Raw genomic sequence first — 6,156 nt, 5'->3', positions numbered from 1 at the left:
GACGAGTAAATGACACCGGCCGCTGACGCAAACCCACGCCGGACAGGAGAGCTCAAAAGCCGGGTAACATTTCAAGGAAGACCCCCCCTGCGCAGACCTCCACTAGGCCGGGATGACTGTTCAGCTGCGGCGGGGAGTGGCCTCCCTCCGGTCGGCACGACGAGTAAAGCTATTTAGGAAAATCTGAGATAAATATCACTTGCATAATAATTTGGAACACGGTCCCGTGTTCCAAATTATTATGCAAAATGTATTTAGACACCAGCAATCGCACTTAGATTTGTTTCTTTTTTCTTTCTTTTAGCTTCCATAATGTTACCGGGCGCTGACGCAAACCCACGCCCGGCAGGAGAGCTCAAAAGCCGGGTAACATTTCAAGGAAGACCCCCCCTGCGCAGACCTCCACTAGGCCGGGATGACTGTTCAGCTGCGGCGGGGAGTGGCCTCCCTCCGGTCGGCACGACGAGTAAAGCTATTTAGGAAAATCTGAGATAAATATCACTTGCATAATAATTTGGAACACGGTCCCGTGTTCCAAATTATTATGCAAAATGTATTTAGACACCAGCAATCGCACTTAGATTTGTTTCTTTTTTCTTTCTTTTAGCTTCCATAATGTTACCGGGCGCTGACGCAAACCCACGCCCGGCAGGAGAGCTCAAAAGCCGGGTAACATTTCAAGGAAGACCCCCCCTGCGCAGACCTCCACTAGGCCGGGATGACTGTTCAGCTGCGGCGGGGAGTGGCCTCCCTCCGGTCGGCACGACGAGTAAATGACACCGGCCGCTGACGCAAACCCACGCCGGACAGGAGAGCTCAAAAGCCGGGTAACATTTCAAGGAAGACCCCCCCTGCGCAGACCTCCACTAGGCCGGGATGACTTTTCAAAGCTGCCTCTGCAGCTGCGGCGGGGAGTTGCCTCCCTCCGGTGGACACGACGAGTAAATACACCAGCACTTGCTCTTAGATTTGTTTCTTTTTTCTTTCTTTTAGCTTCCATAATGTTACCGGGCGCTGACGCAAACCCACGCCCGGCAGGAGAGCTCAAAAGCCGGGTAACATTTCAAGGAAGACCCCCCCTGCGCAGACCTCCACTAGGCCGGGATGACTGTTCAGCTGCGGCGGGGAGTGGCCTCCCTCCGGTCGGCACGACGAGTAAAGCTATTTAGGAAAATCTGAGATAAATATCACTTGCATAATAATTTGGAACACGGTCCCGTGTTCCAAATTATTATGCAAAATGTATTTAGACACCAGCAATCGCACTTAGATTTGTTTCTTTTTTCTTTCTTTTAGCTTCCATAATGTTACCGGGCGCTGACGCAAACCCACGCCCGGCAGGAGAGCTCAAAAGCCGGGTAACATTTCAAGGAAGACCCCCCCTGCGCAGACCTCCACTAGGCCGGGATGACTGTTCAGCTGCGGCGGGGAGTGGCCTCCCTCCGGTCGGCACGACGAGTAAATGACACCGGCCGCTGACGCAAACCCACGCCGGACAGGAGAGCTCAAAAGCCGGGTAACATTTCAAGGAAGACCCCCCCTGCGCAGACCTCCACTAGGCCGGGATGACTTTTCAAAGCTGCCTCTGCAGCTGCGGCGGGGAGTTGCCTCCCTCCGGTGGACACGACGAGTAAATACACCAGCACTTGCTCTTAGATTTGTTTCTTTTTTCTTTCTTTTAGCTTCCATAATGTTACCGGGCGCTGACGCAAACCCACGCCCGGCAGGAGAGCTCAAAAGCCGGGTAACATTTCAAGGAAGACCCCCCCTGCGCAGACCTCCACTAGGCCGGGATGACTGTTCAGCTGCGGCGGGGAGTGGCCTCCCTCCGGTCGGCACGACGAGTAAAGCTATTTAGGAAAATCTGAGATAAATATCACTTGCATAATAATTTGGAACACGGTCCCGTGTTCCAAATTATTATGCAAAATGTATTTAGACACCAGCAATCGCACTTAGATTTGTTTCTTTTTTCTTTCTTTTAGCTTCCATAATGTTACCGGGCGCTGACGCAAACCCACGCCCGGCAGGAGAGCTCAAAAGCCGGGTAACATTTCAAGGAAGCTATTTAGGAAAATCTGAGATAAATATCCTTTGCATAATAATTTGGAACACGGTCCCGTGTTCCAAATTATTATGCAAAATGTATTTAAGTGTCATAAAGATTACATTTTTTGTTTTTCAAGTACTGAAATCACCCTCAGTCATGGTACAGTCCATGGTAGTCTGCCAGGTGAGCGCAATTGTAGTAATTAACAAGTCTATTTAAGTTCCGCGTTTTTAAGCGTTCGGCCATTTCGTTCAACCATGGGGAGGAAAAAGGATCTCTCTGCTGTCGAGAAGCGTGAAATCGTTCGATGCCTTGGACAAGGTATGCAGACATTCGATATTGCACGAAAGCTTAAGCGCGACCATCGAACTTTGAAGAAATTCGTCGCTGATTCGGAGCAAACGCGCGTTCGTGCAGACAAAGGCACGACAAGGAAGGTTTCTGCAAGACAAACAAATCGAATCAAGAGGGCGGCTGCAAGCATGCCACTAAAGACGAGCAAACAAATATTCGACGCTGCTGGTGCCAGTGAAGTCCCACGAACGACGAGGTGCAGGATCCTCCAGAGGCTTGCAGTTGTGCGGAAACCCTCCATTCGGCCACCCCTGAACAACGCGAACAAGCAGAAACGGCTGCAGTGGGCCCAGACTTACATGAAGACAAATTTTCAGACAGTCCTGTTCACCGACGAGTGCCGTGCCACCTTGGATGGGCCAGGTAGGGTTTTTTAAGTTTTTCCTTGCACTTTTGAGAGCTCAGGGGATGCTTTGAGAATAATTGTCAATTTCTGTCTATGTGAAGCCCTTTGAGACTGCTTGTGATTTAGGGCTATACAAATAAACTTGATTTGACTTGACTTTACAGATGGATGGAGTCGTGGATGGTTGGTGGACGGCCACGATAGCCCAACAAGGCTGCGGCGTCAGCAGGGAGGTGGCGGAGTGATGTTTTGGGCCGGAATCATGGGGAGAGAGCTGCTTGGCCCCTTTAGGGTCCCTGAAGGCGTCAAAATTACGTCTGTTAACTACGTGGAATTTCTGACTCAACACTTCTGTCCATGGTACAACAGGAAGAACCGTGCTTTCCGTCAAAAGATCATCTTCATGCATGACAATGCACCGTCTCATGCTGCAAGAAATACGTCAACGTCTTTGGCATCTATGGGAATAAAGGGAGAGAAACTGATGGTGTGGCCCCCATGCTCCCCTGACCTCAATCCTATTGAAAACTTGTGGAGCATCGTCAAGCAGAAAATCTACGAAGGTGGGAGGCAGTTCAATTCCAAAGAGCAGCTCTGGCAGGCTATTCTTAGATCCTGCCAAGAAATTCAACCAGAAACTGTACAAAAACTCACAAGTTCAGTGGATGGAAGAATCGTGAAGCTGCTGTTGAACAAAGGGTCCTATGTTAAAATGTAACTTTGTTTTTTATTGAAATAAAGGGTCCTATGTTAAAATGTAACTTGTTTGTCTTTTCTTTGAAATAGCTTTTGATTTCAGTAAATATGACCTCCTAATGCTGTAAATTCTTAAGATGGGCATTTCAGTTCATAAAAACCTATAAAATGTTATAAAACTCTGTTGTGCGTAATAATGTGGAACAGTGCATTTTAAGTTTTTTATTTTTTAAAAATTCTGTGATCATTCGGAGGTTTGTTCAATAAAATTAGAATTCATCAAAATAATGGTTGATGACTTGAAAATTATGCTGACTCATTTTGCATCGACTATTTAGGAAAATCTGAGATAAATGTCACTTGCATAATAATTTGGAACACGGTGTAAGTGCGATTGCTGGTGTATTTACTCGTCGTGTCCACCGGAGGACGGCAAATCCCCGCCGCAGCTGCAGCGGCAGCGCTTAAATGTCTTCCCGGCCGCCTGGAACTCTGCACGGGGCGTGTTTCGTCCCGCGCAGCGGTACCAGATCGCGCTGCGCCGTCAGCCGAGCCGCGCGCGGTCCGCTGGAAGTCTACACTGTGTTCCAAATTATTATGCAAATTGTATTTATGTGTCATAAAGATTACATTTTTTGTTTTTCAATTAAACTCATGGATGGTATTACGTGTCAGGGCTCTTTGGATCACTGAGATCAATCTCAGACACCGGGGATCATTACCGGCCAGTTGAGCCCAAATTAAGGAAAAACTACTTAAGAATGGTGTTCCACATTATTAAGCAGATAATTTGAAGTTCGCTTTGAGCAGTGGCGGACGCCAACCCACGACCGGTGGGAGAGCTCGGAGGGCGGATGGGCTTTCAAGGAAGCCCCCCAGGCCGGTCCCACTCGCACTTAGAATTTTTTTTTTTTTTTGGCTTCCATAATGTACCGGGCGCGGACGCGAAACCCACGCCGGGCATGGCAGCTCGAAAGGCGGCTAAGCATTCAAGGAAGCACCGTCTGGAGCTTCAGAGCCGTTCCGCCTGACTTTTAACGTAGAGTACCGGGCGCAAACCACTAACTCAAGCCCGGCATGGCAGCTCGAAAGGCGGCTAAGCATTCAAGGAAGCACCGTCTGGAGCTTCAGAGCCGTTCCGCCTGACTTTTAACGTAGAGTACCGGGCGCAAACCACTAACTCAAGCCCGGCATGGCAGCTCGAAAGGCGGCTAAGCATTCAAGGAAGCACCGTCTGGAGCTTCAGAGCCGTTCCGCCTGACTTTTAACGTAGAGTACCGGGCGCAAACCACTAACTCAAGCCCGGCATGGCAGCTCGAAAGGCGGCTAAGCATTCAAGGAAGCACCGTCTGGAGCTTCAGAGCCGTTCCGCCTGACTTTTAACGTAGAGTACCGGGCGCAAACCACTAACTCAAGCCCGGCATGGCAGCTCGAAAGGCGGCTAAGCATTCAAGGAAGCACCGTCTGGAGCTTCAGAGCCGTTCCGCCTGACTTTTAACGTAGAGTACCGGGCGCAAACAACTAACTCAAGCCCGGCATGGCAGCTCGAAAGGCGGCTAAGCATTCAAGGAAGCACCGTCTGGAGCTTCAGAGCCGTTCCGCCTGACTTTTAACGTAGAGTACCGGGCGCAAACCACTAACTCAAGCCCGGCATGGCAGCTCGAAAGGCGGCTAAGCATTCAAGGAAGCGACGCCGGCCGGTCCGCGGGCCAAATAGGGTCCAGTAAAGTACCGGGCGCGGCCACTAACGCCTTGTGGCGGTCGCCTTGTGGCGGTCGGGGGGTGGCGGTCGGGGCTGGCGCTTGGGGCCGGTGGCGGTCGCCTTGTGGCGGTCGCCTTGTGGCGGTCGGGGGGTGGCGGTCGGGGCTGGCGCTTGGGGCCAGTGGCGGTCGCCTTGTGGCGGTCGCCTTGTGGCGGTCGCCTTGTGGCGGTCGCCTTGTGGCGGTCGCCTTGTGGCGGTCGGGGGGGTGGCGGTCGGGGCTGGCGCTTGGGGCCAGTGGCGGTCGCCTTGTGGCGGTCGCCTTGTGGCGGTCGCCTTGTGGCGGTCGGGGGGTGGCGGTCGGGGCTGGCGCTTGGGGCCGGTGGCGGTCGCCTTGTGGCGGTCGCCTTGTGGCGGTCGGGGGGTGGCGGTCGGGGCTGGCGCTTGGGGCCGGTGGCGGTCGCCTTGTGGCGGTCGCCTTGTGGCGGTCGCCTTGTGGCGGTCGGGGGGTGGCGGTCGGGGCTGGCGCTTGGGGCCGGTGGCGGTCGCCTTGTGGCGGTCGCCTTGTGGCGGTCGGGGGGTGGCGGTCGGGGCTGGCGCTTGGGGCCGGTGGCGGTCGCCTTGTGGCGGTCGCCTTGTGGCGGTCGCCTTGTGGCGGTCGGGGGGTGGCGGTCGGGGGGTGGCGGTCGGGGCTGGCGCTTGGGGCCAGTGGCGGTCGCCTTGTGGCGGTCGCCTTGTGGCGGTCGCCTTGTGGCGGTCGCCTTGTGGCGGTCGCCTTGTGGCGGTCGGGGGGTGGCGGTCGGGGCTGGCGCTTGGGGCCGGTGGCGGTCGCCTTGTGGCGGTCGCCTTGTGGCGGTCGCCTTGTGGCGGTCGGGGGGTGGCGGTCGGGGCTGGCGCTTGGGGCTGGCGTCCGCCAATAGTGGTTTAATTTCGGGAGGAAGATTGATTTTCGTCCCAAGCCCGCCGCTGGAGAAAATTTTAGGTACCAGGAGTGGATTTTTTTTGTCCACT

The sequence above is a fragment of the Syngnathus typhle genome, unplaced genomic scaffold (genome assembly GCF_033458585.1).
Source record: "Syngnathus typhle isolate RoL2023-S1 ecotype Sweden unplaced genomic scaffold, RoL_Styp_1.0 HiC_scaffold_346, whole genome shotgun sequence".
Lineage (NCBI taxonomy): Eukaryota > Metazoa > Chordata > Actinopteri > Syngnathiformes > Syngnathidae > Syngnathus > Syngnathus typhle.
This window is presented reverse-complemented; position numbering follows the sequence as displayed.